Here is a 14835-nt window from a genome sequence, read left to right as displayed (position 1 = left end):
TAAAAAAAGAACAAAGAAATTAAATAAAAAACAAATAATATTAAATATTAAAAAATCAAAACATCTTATTTCATGTCTGTATATTACAGACTCTAATGATAACGTCAAATCTACAGTCACACATACATCTGCTTTCGAGTTGAGAAGAACTGACGAGATACTCAGCTCTTATACTATTTAAACGAGCTTGTACATATTTACGAAAATACAGATTCATTTTTAAATTCAAATTTGGGAGAATAGAGTGACCACCAGCATATACTATTGTAATTTTGTAAAAAGGAAATAGTCTGTTCTGGTCCGTAAACCCTGATAATAAAGTAAAATGCAGGTTATCCACTGTTGAGTATCGTAAATCGTTATTGCGTCACAGTGCATTGATGAATGCTTAATGATTCGCTTTAAAAACCTTTACTGGCTTATGGGTCGAAATACAAAACTGTCTATTGACAATAAACTACTGATTTATAAGTCCATTCTAAAACCTGTATGGACATACGGCTTTCAACTTTGGGGAAGTGCGTCAAAATCAAATATCAACATCATTGAAAGGGCCCAAAATATTATACTGAGAACAGTATCGGGTGTCCCTTGGTACATCACCAACAACGAAATTCACAAGGAACTTGGCGTACTGACAGTAAAGGAGGAGATCCTCAATTGTAAAGAAAAATATAAAAAGCGACTATGTAACCACCCAAATCAACTGGCTGTTAAATTACTACAAATACTTTACCCCAAGCGACTAAAAATAAGCGACATTGTGTAATGTTTGCAGTATGCTTAAGGAGTAGATTCTCCCGCTGGGGTGGACACCCTATTCGTAGATCCCACATGCAAAAAATCTGCTCATAGTTCTGGGACTGATTGCAGATAGGAAGAGAAAAAAAAACCAGTGCATTGATGTATGTACATATAAGGACCCATCTCAACATTACCCCACGACTAAAACATGACAGAAATATGCAGAATATTAATTCGTAAACAGGAAAAATATCTCATTCAAGATATAGCGAATTGAATTTTGATTTAGGAGAAATCCAACAAAATCATTTATTTATCTTAACTTCCTTTGAAGAGGTATTAGAGTCGGAGATTTTTCATGTTTTCTCACGAATAGCGGGAGTGTAATTTAACCGAAATCACATAAGCAAATATCTACTAATATGAACGGCACTCGGGGTAATAATACGTTACTGCATATCTAATACGAGTAACTCGTCCCGGCTTTGCACAGGCTCTATAAAACACCTACGCAAATAATGCATTATTTTAGAAGAAATTTGATTACCTTTACCTTTTTTTAGAATTTGAACAAAACAATTCCGTCATTTTTGCGTAACATTAACCGTTTCTGCAGTACACGCAGCTGTAGCACTCAAAATAATTGTTTTTGCCAATTTTTTTATTACTGCTGCGCTATTGGTGCGATGTTATATAGCTATTCTCCCAAATTTAAATTTAAAAATAAATCTGTATTATTATGAACATGTACAACCATATTTTAAAAGAATACGGGCTGAGTTTCTTGTCAGTTCTTCCAACTACCATTCTGAACTGGCGGTAGATTTCACATATCATAAGAGTCTATAATGGACTTACATGAATAAATATGATTTGATTTGAAAACTGTGAAAGAATTTTCAAATTCGGTTCAGCAGTACCGGAGATTGCCCCGAACAAACAAACATACAAACCATACCTCTTTGTAATATTAGTATAGATAAAAAATAAATGTTGGCTTATTTATTCGTATTTATTTACTCGTTCATTGCATTGCAATAAAACTTTATCAATTAATTGCCCGTACTTCCGAGAAAGTTGTAAACATTTTGTCAATTACTTATCGTTACATGTTTTGGGCGGAATAGTTAACTGAGAAATATAAACTATATATTAAAACAACTATATATTATACATAAACTCCATTAGTCAGGTGGGTTCAGCAGCGGAGTCCGCAGCCAGGCTGAAACACGTCAAGTACGGGGTCTTGGAGACGACGTACTTATTCGTACCGGTGGCTTTCGGAACTACAGGGATGTGGGGGGCGGAGGCAAAAGTATTTATAAACGAGTTAGGGCGGCGTATTGTCGACAGAGGCCATGATCGACGTTCCGGATTGTATCTGGCGCAAAGGATTTCCCTAGCAATTCAACGTGGAAATGCTGCGAGCGTTATGGGAACCTTTAAGCCAGATACGATGAGGGACAGTCTTAGCAATTAACTTTTAGGTTTTTTTTTATATTTTTTTTATTGTATATTATGAATTTACCATGTAATTATTAATGTAATTAATTATAAGTTTTGACAAATAAATCTTATACATAAACTATTCATTAAAACAGCAAACTTACTGTATCTTTAGTATAAAATTAGGTCACTTCCGCTGTCTATTCGCTTAGATCTTTTAAACTACCGGACGGATTTTAATGATGCTTTTAGTAATAGATAGAGTGATTCAAGAGGCCCGGCATGGCATGAAAATCTGTACACCCGTGCGAAGCCAGGGCGGGCAGGCGAGGCAGCTACGAGCTAGCATTCTTTATAAATTGATAACTATTTAAAATATCAAAGTATGTAGAAAGAGGCTTAAGTCACTGAGAACAAAATATTTGCTGTATGAGTCTGTGCAATCATATTTTAGCATTGTTTGCACGGAATCGGTTATCTGGTTATGTATCCAAATTATAATAGCAAAAATTTTATTAATTTAAACTAAGCTGAATAGAGCTTGTGTTGTGGGTACTAGATAACTGATATAAATACTTCCGATACATTTTTCTGCACGTCCATACATAATATTCCAAAAGTATTACAAAACACCCAGCCCAATACATATCGTAACTATGAATACAAATAATTGCACCGTGCGAGGAATCGAACCGGCGCCTGCGACCATACGAAAGTAAAGCGGTAGACCGCTAGATCACCGAGGTCGCCAAGAAGATAAATACACTAAATGTGATCAGGTTATATTTGACTTTCAGTTTTGTACCCATCTTACTAGTGTTATAAACGCAAAAGTTTATGAGTATGGATCGATGGAAGTTTGTTACTCTTTTACACAAAAACTACTGAAGGATTTTGATGAAATTTTACAGTAATATAGCTTAACACATAGGCTATAAAATGCGGAGGAAAGAAACCGTGGGCACAGCTAGTTATTCATAGATACATATTTGTTACTCATTCACGCAAACATTACTGAACGAATTTTGGTGAAACTTTACTGTAATATAGCTTATACATCAGAATAACACATAGGCGTTAAAATTCATGCGGGTGAAAGAAACCATGGGTACAGCTAGTTATTCATAGATACATATTTGTTACTCATTCACGCAAACACTACTGAACGAATTTTGGTGAAACTTTACTGTAATATAACTTATTACATCAGAATAATACATAGGCTATAAAATTCATGCGGGTGAAAGAAACCGTGGGCACAGCTAGTTATTTATATACTCGTACTTAATCAACTCGAATTTTATAGCACATAAAGTATATACCTCTCTCGACGACTCGACTGGATTGCACTAGTGGTCACGAGCTGACTTAGCACCGAAGTAGGTTTTATTTGGTTTAATTAAACTGCTGAACGGTAAATCGAGACGAGTAGGTACCTGGCCGCAGATTAAAAATACTCACATCTATCTATACTTTACGATTACAAGGTCTCATACGAACGAATATTTATTTCCTTTACGTACATACTGCAAGAAAATTTAATAATAATCTCAGGACAATTCACACACCGCCATCTAGTCCTAAGTTAAGCTAGACAAAGCTTGTGGTCCATACCACAAGCTTTATCTAGTAGTTAATAATAGTAATCTGAGGACAATTCACACAGCGCCATCTAGACCCAAGTTAAGCTAACTAAAGCTTGTGTTATGGGTACTAAATAACTGATACAAATACATAGACATATTTTTTTCGTAAATGCATACATATTATACATAGAAATCACCCAGACCGATACAAACAATCATACTCATGAATACAAATGTGTCGTGCGAGGAATCGAACCTGCTACCATCGGCAAGATCACCGAGGCCATCTAAATTTACATTTTTATATGTCTATAGGTGTGCTATCCATACATATACAGTATAAGTACAATGGAGTGCCTGCGGTGTAACCGTAAGAATAACACCACCAGAAGGGGTTCATCGACCAGAGGAGCGGCAGCAGCGTTATATATATATATATATTGTCTATTATATCATTAATTTATATTCCCCCCTCCGATCGATCCCCCGTCCAATTCAAACGAGGATCGAAATTACGAAGACCTGAACTTAGGTTCGAACCCATAGCGGTGCCCTCAGACTAAAGTCGTATCTGTCAGGCGGGAGTTGGCCTTCAGCCGCTCCATAAGTCCTTCCGCGAGTTTGGAGTGCCATCTGCACTCGCCCCATATCGTCCGGTGAAGCTGTAAAGGCCAGCTGCGGCCAACAGCATTACAGTAATTCGAAAAATAAATGTACTATATTTGAACCGCCAACAATTATTCTCTGCACCACTCATGGTTGCCTGGTAGACAATGCAGCAATGTACTAAGTCTAACATGTACTTTTGTATTATGTGCACTAAATATATATAAATAAGTAAAAAAAAATCCTTATATAATCATCTCTTATTATCTTCGAGCTTACTCAGTATCTAAATTTACATTATTATATATAAAATGTTAAAATTAGAAACATAATCTGCCGACCTCGGTGATTTGGCGACTGAAGTCCTTATTTCTGATGCTCGGGGATTTGATCCCCGCAAAAAATAGAAAATTGTATTCTCGAGTAAATCTGTTTGTAGATATAGATTTGACTGCTAATATAGATTTTCTATTTATATTATATACTGGCCTTTACCCACGGTTTCATCTGCGCGGATTTTAATTTTTTTTATTTACTAATAAATTACAATTCTAAAATAAAAGTAGAGTGACTTATTCTTTAGAACATTAGCTATCTGCGAGTGAAAGTCTTGACAAAATCAGTAGTTTCAGAGATCTATAAGATCAAACAAACAGACGAAATTATTTTTTTTGTAAGTACGACTTTTATACGCATATTAAAAAGCCGTTGATTTAAAATTACAAACAGACACTTCTATTTTATTTATTAGTTAGTTAGTTATTAGTATAGAAAGAATTACAAAAAAAATATTAAAGTGTGTCATTGTTTAATACGCAATTATATAGTAATCAAGGCAAAATATTTGTTTAGGTTAAACTACAATAGTTGGCGACGTGTAAGAAATTTTATAAAGGTTTTATTAGATGTATCAACAATAAAATCGCCTATAACAATAAAGACTGGTTATTTTATTGTCAATAAAGTTTTAAGTAAAATCTCTTTTCATAGCGTCATTTCATAGTTATGACACGTAAACGTCTCCTATGCTGTCAAATTCCAGGGTATAGAGGCATGATATTTTATTCCTCTGGAATAGCAACATTACACTGATACCACAGCCGTGATCTAATAACATGATATTTATTCAAACTTTTATGCACAAATCTATACATATAAATAAAATTGGAGTGTATGTTTGTAATATTGAAAGAACCTTTTTTTACTACATGCATATAAATATAAATATGATACATACACCAAAATAACATTTTTTACAATTTTTGTCTGTCTGTCTGTCTATTTGTTTGTTCCGGCTAATCTCTGAAATGGCTGCACCGATTTTGACGGGACTTTTATTGGCAGGTAGCTAATGTAATAAGGAGTAATTTAGGCTAGTTTTATTTTAGAAAAATAAAGTTAAGTTCCACGCGGACGAAGTCGCTAGAAGTACAGCTAGTATAATATATAAATGTACGATACATATAGCGAACTTAACACCTAAGGGCATTCGCTACTCGTCAACCATAAGGCAAACTAAGAAATTAGTGAGTGGCACATTTATACACATAATATGCAAGTTTTAAATTTGACGTGGTCATTATATATATACTGCCGAAATAGAATAGAATAGAATAGAATAGAATAGAAAATCATTTATTCAAATAAACTTAATTTAAGCACTTTTGAATAGTCATAACAATTTGTTTTTTATCTACCACTCGTTCGGAAAGCTGTCTCATCACAAGAAGAACGAGCAAGAAACTTGTGTGTTGCTCTTTTAAATAATCCTTGTAAGTTTACATTTACAAGTCGAAACGTGTGAATACAAACCACCAACAAGCACTAATTTTTTGGGTCAAATATAATCATGCAATAAGATTAAATCAGTCGTAGTGATAAGAGCAGACCAGTCCCTACAAGCAGCACTCGTTCACGAGTATGACGGATGAGCCAGCCATCACTGCGCTCGACCATATTTTAGGGAGCCCATTGACCCGGCCCACCACGCCGCCACATGTCTGGACATTTTAGTGAGCATGACTACTCATTCCACACGACCACGTCACAGCTACAAAAATTACTATATGGTAGTTACAGTATTCGCACTTTACATAAGGATGCATGCGGCAATCAATACAAAAGCCGCTACGCTATCATATATCAAGAAAGCAGTATGAAAATTAAAATTATAACGTTGTCCGCAAATAAACTTATTCTTGCTATATATTGCTATCATCTATAAATTCATCTATCTTATAATAGGCTTTTTTACATAACATTTGTTTAATATAAGATTTGAATTGCCTCTCTGTAAGATTTAGCGTAGACTCTGGCAGTTTATTATAGAATCTTACGCAATTACCATAAAATGAATTACTAACTTTAATAAATAAATATCGGGACATCAATAAAAAACGTTGTAAGATCCCGTGATTTTTACTAATTATACATATACAAACTTCCAATTTATCTATAACTAACAAATAAACTGAATAAATAACAGCACCACAAATATATTATTACAATAAATAAAAATTAATATATTTCTGGTTCTGTTTATATAGTTAGCGGAAAGTAAACGCCTGTAGGTCGCCCTAACAACGAGATGGGCCTGCCCTACAATAGTGTAAGGCAGATAGGGCAGGCCGATGTCGCCGATGTCACTTGAGTAGAATGCTAACGCGATCTTATAAATCTAGCAATAGCGCTCGTAGGTACTGATAGCGGTTTTTTATGGGTTAAGAATTCCATACACCCCTTGTTATTCCACTGACGAGGAAACGGTCTGATGAAGTTTATTCCAAGCGATAAAAAAGCACTATTTTAAACTTTTATCATGGTTGTTTATTTTTTTACCGCCTGCGCTTACGGTTTACGCTGGCGTGTGGTAAGATGAGCAATGAGGTCAGGTCAGTTAGCCCATCGTGACATATGACCAGGTGACCATGTATTTATCACGATGGTTTCCAGGAGGAACCGCGTGGAGGTCAACCTGACATGGTACATTACTAGCAATGAAGTTATTCATTCATATTACTAACAATCCCCTTCTCCTCGATGGTTGTTTTTTATATAAACGACATATTTATCATGATGATATTGTAAATGAGCGCCCGATATTTCGACTCTGTTACAAGTCTTGGTCACGAGAGCAAGTTTATACGTGTGCAATATATATTAAAAGGTAAACACACTAAGTATGCTGTCAACTTGTTTACCATTCACACATTCACATAATATCGCAGAACGGTATAAAAAAGAGACTAGATTAAGAAAAAACTTGAGATCACAGTGAATATAGATGGAAATTGATGAGCAAAACGTGACTCGATCGCGTTGGATAGACTCACGTAAGTCTATCCCATCTGAGACCATTATGCCCAAGGTTCACAATCCCGTGCGACAGATACAGAAAGCGGTCGATTATCAATTTATTTGAAGGAGGTCACGACTCCTAGTAATGAGCATTGCAGATTTAGCATCTCGCTAATAGTCAAGCCATTTGACATAATTTGACGTCAGTACTTTTGGGAATAGGTATAAAAAATTACAATAAGATACCAAAGGATATACTAGAATTACCCTTAAATAAATAAAAATCACCTACCCACTAACCCTCAAAACATCTGTTAAATCATATTTACTGAGCAAAGTCTATTACTCACTCAACGATTACTTGAATGACGCACGTGTATGGCAATAGTTGTTCATGCACGGGAATTTCATTTAACGTTAGACATAGACACCTATATAAATATACATTGTAAATAAACTGGCTTCTAAAAAAATATTCAATTGAGTTTCTTGCCAGTTATTCTCAATTGGATCTATATACTGAACTGGACGATAAGAAAAAATTAAAATTATAATGTAAAAAATTTGACGTTCATAAGCAGCTAACATGTACTTACTATATGAATAAATGATTTTTGAATTTGAATTAGTTACGTGAGATATCTTTTTTCTTGGTCGATTATGCTGACTCATGCGAGAACATGTGTTTAAGAGATTGTGATTGTGATGTTGACTAACCTTTTTGCTATTACCATAAAAAGCCTTATAGCGCTAGAACCCCACGGACCAGGGGTCTCGACCGAATGGAACAAAATCATATTCGGAGCCTAGACCCCTGTAATGAATATCTTGTACATCAAGATACCGATAAAAATATACTATATAAATATCACAAAGGATTTTGTAAAGATTTTCTCTAACTATATGATAATGTAAAGAGACAACAAAGACATACAGTTGTACTTAAAGTCACTTACGTTTTCTATCCACATTATATTTTTTAAGTTCTATCATATCTATATACTGCTAATGCTATTTCTCATCGGATGTGTGTGGCCTATCTGATCAAAAATAAACCAATTATGATAAAATGTTTAAATATATAATTATTCCGCACGTCATTGTATTTTACTGCGGGGCAGTTTGTTTAAATTGCATTGTAGGATTATATTCGTGATTGCAATTATTATAATGGAAAGTCAAGGTAATTCAAACATGCTATATATATATATATATGTCACATAAAAATGTAGAGTTAGGTTTGAAAGGTAAAAAAAAATCCTGGACAATTAGTATTTATATTATATTATTATTAGTAGATATAAATACTCATTTTTTTTTAAATACATACATAATATACATAGAAAACACCCAGATCGATACAAACAATCATATTCATGAATATAAATGTTTGCACTGTGCAAGAACTGCGAGGAATCGAACTCGTGACCATCGGAAGTAAAGCGGTGTGCTACGCGACTAGCCCACCAAGAGACTTAATTCCTTAGTATGAAATTCCTGGTGAATCATCACGATATGTCATCTTCCACGCAATACCTAAGTATCCTTAGCGCAGTCTGGTTCCACATTCTTTGTAGGGATTATTCTACTAATCATTAACACAGAACAAAAAAATAGATCTTTATTCTGTAGATCACTACGACTGATTTATTTTCTATATATAATATGACTGTTATAAATTTGTCCCATTCAGTAGCTTAACTTAGAATCGTAAAATTGATTACTTGTTTAAGTGCAACAGGCAAGTTTCATTACGCCTTCATCTGAATTATGAATGAGTGGTAGAGTAAAAAATAAATACAATAAATAAAATGCTTTAAATTAGATTTATTTGTATTATTATATTATTATCCCTAAAAACAGATGTTACAATAAATATTCTTAAAAGTATTTGGTATTGTTAAGTAACCTAATCCCATGCGAAAATCATAAAATGGCGGCAAAAAATACGCAGTGTACCAGTATTAACATCGCGCATACAGCCATGACACGCTCGTCATCCTACTGCGGCTGTGCAATATTCTGCATCTGTGGCCCATTACGTTTGCGCGGGAAAACTATAAGACGACAAAATGGCAAAATTCTACATACTATTTATGTTTGCAATTTACTTTTATTTCAATATATACTACTTTTATTTATTTATTTTATATACAACAAACCAAAATATAAATGCAGCCTCTATGATCATACTTAACACGCAGCTTATATCTAATATTATCTTATCTGTGGTAATAGGCATGTAGTCTCAAGTACGTCTGTACTGGATATAAAATATTTAATCTACGAATTTTGTATTCAACAGATACTGAGATTGTAAATATGTTATGATCCTGAAAAAGTAAATCCTTCTTTACTATTATTGTTGCCATTTAGTGAAATACGAGAGTACGTTTTTCGCCAGAAATTCTTTTTCTGAAGAGATAAATAATAATCATAAATAATCCGACCTAATATAACTTGTAAACAACACAATAAGATGAACAAACAAATCGTGTTTATGCTTGTTTGATTTGATTTTATTACTGAAACTGGTCCTGAACTGACAATGAATTTCTATAATCTTATATATAAAATTCTCGTGTCACAGTTTTCGTTCCCATACTCCTCCGAAACGGCTTGACCGATTCTCATGAAATTTTGTGAGCGTATTGAGGAGGTCTGAGAATCGGCCAACATCTATTTTTAAAAAATACTGAATACATATTTTTCTACCTTTTTTTCGCTGGCGGGACACCAGTGGAAAATGACAAGATGAACATGAGGTCACGTCAGTTAGCCCATCTTAGCAAATTACCAGAAATATAACGCAATGGTTTTTAGGGGGCAATAGCGTGGAGGTTAACCTGGTATGGTGTAATTCTAGCAATGGGGTTAATGCACATTCCCCTTCCCCCACTCTCAAGGTGTTATCTTAATTAATTATAATGGAATTGCGGTATGCGCTAACGGTATACCAGTGGAGGATAATAAAATGAACATAAGATCAGGTCAGTTAGCACATTGTGGCAAATTCACCAGGAATTTATCACGATAGTTTCCAGAAGATACTGCGTGGTGATCACAGTAACGATAATATTATGTGGTGATCAACCTGACATGATCCCTTCCTAGCATTGGAGTCATCAGTCGACGTGACAAACAAACCCCTTCCCCCACTCTCAATGTTGTTGTGAATTTGACATTTGACAACATAACCATCAATTTTCAATTTTTCACGACTGCTATTGAACTTAACAAAAAAAAAGAAAAATTGAGAAATTTTAAAATCTAATCACAATATTTTTGAACCGGAACCCTAAAAATATGTATAATAAGGATGACATTAATGTTTGGGGATTAGTTTCCACACCGCATAAATTATTTAAACATTCATTGGACAGTATAGTGGTCATGTCACGGACAATTAAATACGCCTGACGTGACCGTGGGAGATTATCTATCAGTACTGCACACCATCAGTATTGTGTCGTACCTGATGGGGTATATTGCTGTTCAATCAGTTTATTGTACTTGTTACTTTGCTTTATACAGATACAAGTTATTTTTAATACAAATTTACTCATACATAATGTACCGGTAGCTCAATTTTAATACAAAATTAATCGTACATAAGCCATCGGTAGCTCGTTTGCTTCGGTCCGGATCGCGCTGAAATTTGTTTTCGATAAACAATGTTCAATTTAAATCTGCCACGATTATAGTGATATCTGTATTTTTGTTCGGTGTCCGTGTTAATTGCTATTGAAAACGTATTTATAGATCACTGGTTTATATGTTATATAACGTGTGCTGTCGATTCATACATAATACAATTATATTTTATAAACTATTATTTATCTTTTGGCCTCCGCTGAAATTTAGGCTGCAGCAATATGCTGAGTGTAGTCCTTTTTGTCCTTGCAAATATTCCTTACTAGTATATTGTTTTTTAATTGTTTTACTATGTTGGGGCGGCCATATATATGTATGTGTGTAAATATATACATGAAGCCAATGTATCCTAATATATATTATTATTATATATTTTGTATATAATTGTGGTCGAAATTCTACCATAATTAATTTAAATTATAAGTTTGAACAATATTAAGGTACTATTGTCAAAGGCTATGCAGCTGTCTGCTAAATACAGATTATTGCGTAGTAATAGTTTTTTATTGTGAATATGTAACCTAATTGATTTATTTATTAACATATACATTATATAAACGATGTCGTATACTGGCAATTTTGCTTGCTGTGTGGACAGTGTTGCCATTCTCTATTAAATGAATTTATTTTGTTAATAACTCTTTAGTTCGTATAAGGAAAATATAAATTGCATTTTTAGGCATTAAAATAAAATATATTAGCATTCTGCACTCCTTCTCTATATAAATTATAAGAGTTCGAAATTTCGTACTCATCCGACGGCGTAAAAAAGGATACAAAGTTTTTGCTTCACGTATCAATATATACATTCGGGAAGAAAAAAGTCTGTTGTACACCTATTTAAAAAATATCACTTCAATTAATTAATAGTAATAAACTATTAATCAATTACATTAATTTAATTGAAATTTGGCACAGTTACTGTTTATACGGTGAAGTTAATTTGTCTACATCATGTAGTAAAAAATACATTAAATTAATAAAAAAATATCACACAATACCATGCGTTAGACACACACATTTAGTCTTTGAGTTGTTTTTAGTAAAAAAAGACGCATAAAAAATTTCTAGCAAAATAAACTTCCTCGCGTGTTCACAAGGTTAAAATTACTTAAACCATAGACAATAGACATTCATAGATTGTATTTTATATGCAAAAGTTATTAAAAATTATTGCCTAATGACGTTACACTATCGTGAATATTTTTTTAGTGAAGAGACCACTTCTCTTCACTAAAAAAGTTGTTAGTAATGTGGACTAATAACCTTATTGCTAGCATGTACCATGTCAAGTTGACCTCCACACAGTTCCCCTTGGAAACTATCGTGATAAATTCATGGTGAATTCACCACGTTGGACTAACTGACCTGACCTCATGCTCTTTTCGTCCTCCACTACTGCCCTGCCAGCATAAACCAACAACGGAATGTCAGATATTTTATTCCTACTAAGTTTATTATAGTACCTTTTCAAATTAAATTTATACTTTGCAAATTATTACAATAATTATAATTTTCTACCAGAAAATTTTCCGATTGGGCTTTGTTACCTTTTGTAAGTGTAATAACACCATTAAAATTATATAGGTATAAAAAGTAGAGGAAAAAAACTGTAATAACATCTATGACTTGTAGGTATATTATATAACCGTATATGTTTGTCCTTGGTGTTCTTTAAAGACAAGTTTTACTAAAGTCACGCGTGTACAATGAACAACTTAAATGTACTTAGGTACAATATGTTTATGTAAATATTACCTATTGCTGTTACAAGATACGCACATTTTATCTAAACATATATAACTCAAAGGTGACTGCTGTAGTGATCTATTAACGCACAGCCCAAACCACTGGACGGATCGGGCTGAAATGTGGCATGCAAGTAGATGTTATGATGTAGGCATCCGCTAAGAAAGGATTTTGATTAACTCTACCCCCAAGGAGATAAAATAGGGGATGAAAGTTTGTATGAAACTTTGTCAATTTTAAACCGATCGGGCTGAGACTGCATGCATAAAGCTACTATGACATAGGCATCCCCTATTTTTTACACACGCTAAACAAAAGTAAAGCCGCAAAAACTACACCTACACCTTAATAATAATACTACTATGCGAGCGAAGCCACGGGCAAAAGCTTGTTATTTATATAAATCTATAAAAGCATAAACTTTGTACACCTTTTTAAGAAAATTGCGCAGACGAAGGTGTATCAAATTTCGCACACTTATAGTTTATATAGAGAAGAAAAGCAGAATGCTAATATTTTGTTTCAAAATTATGCATAAAAAATACATTAAATTAATAAAAAAAAAAACATTACACACAGTACCACGTATTTGACACATACACGCATTTATACATTTTTGTTTATTTTTAAAGTCTGTGGTCAAATTGAGAATAAATTAATATTGTTTGTCTTTAATATTATATATGTATATATTATATATAATATTATATACTTAATTTTATATATGTATAGTCTAACTTAGTTATCTAAAATAAATCAAAACTAGAACAAAAATAATCAACACTATATTTGATATATTATTATAAAAAAAATGATTAAAATAAATCAAAACTAGAACAAAAATAATCAAAATAATTTTTTTTTAATAATAATTACATAGATGCTTATACCTTTTTCAAGTCGGTTACTAAAATAACAAATAAGAATGTAAAAATATGAGATAATATATAATATTTATATGATTGCCGCTTCAGATAGATAATGACGCATGTATCTTTACAGAATTATCTGATTTTGATGATTGTTTTATTGAAAGCTATCGAAATATATCTTCAAATGTGAAATCCGTATAAAAAATATACGAGTATGTACAGTAAGAAAATAAAATATTTAATTCAAATATATCGTATCATGAATTATATTAATATTCCCATGGCCGAACCAAAAACTGGGATGAAAAGTTGAATAAGCCTTTCTCCTACGAAATACTACGTATGTACCAAATTTTATCACGATTGGTATAGTCAAGGCGTAACAAACAAAATAATATACTCAGTATCATATTTATTAGCAAAGATTAGAAATTTAAATAAATTTCCGGGAAACAGAAGTTACTAGAAACAATATTATTCAATAAAACTGTCAAGTTATAAAGTTATTGGCGGAGATATATGTCGTGGCCAGAACTGACATTTTCATAAATTTGTCGATTCATTCATAAAATCATAATTTCATAATATACTCAGCTGTTCTATACATTTTGTTATAATGTTGCCATTATAATTTTGTATTCTATCAACTATTTTCTGCAAATAAATTAATTTAATTCAATTATTTATTATCATAACATACAAATTATTATCTAACTACTTAGAATTGATAATTGTTTCATCAGCATGCATTTAATAAGGACTTAAATTTATTTTGTTACCGCACTATGTCGTTTTTATTTGTTTGATGTTTAATATTATTTGAATTGTTTAACTATAAACAAAACGTGTACAAAAAAAAATCTATGTAAGTAACGTAAGTA

Source organism: Achroia grisella, unplaced genomic scaffold, assembly GCF_030625045.1.
Source record: "Achroia grisella isolate CSIRO2021 unplaced genomic scaffold, CSIRO_AGI_Agris_v1 utg900, whole genome shotgun sequence".
Taxonomy (NCBI): Eukaryota; Metazoa; Arthropoda; class Insecta; order Lepidoptera; family Pyralidae; genus Achroia; species Achroia grisella.
The sequence above is the reverse complement of the archived record's forward strand: the minus strand, read 5'-3'. Positions refer to the sequence as shown.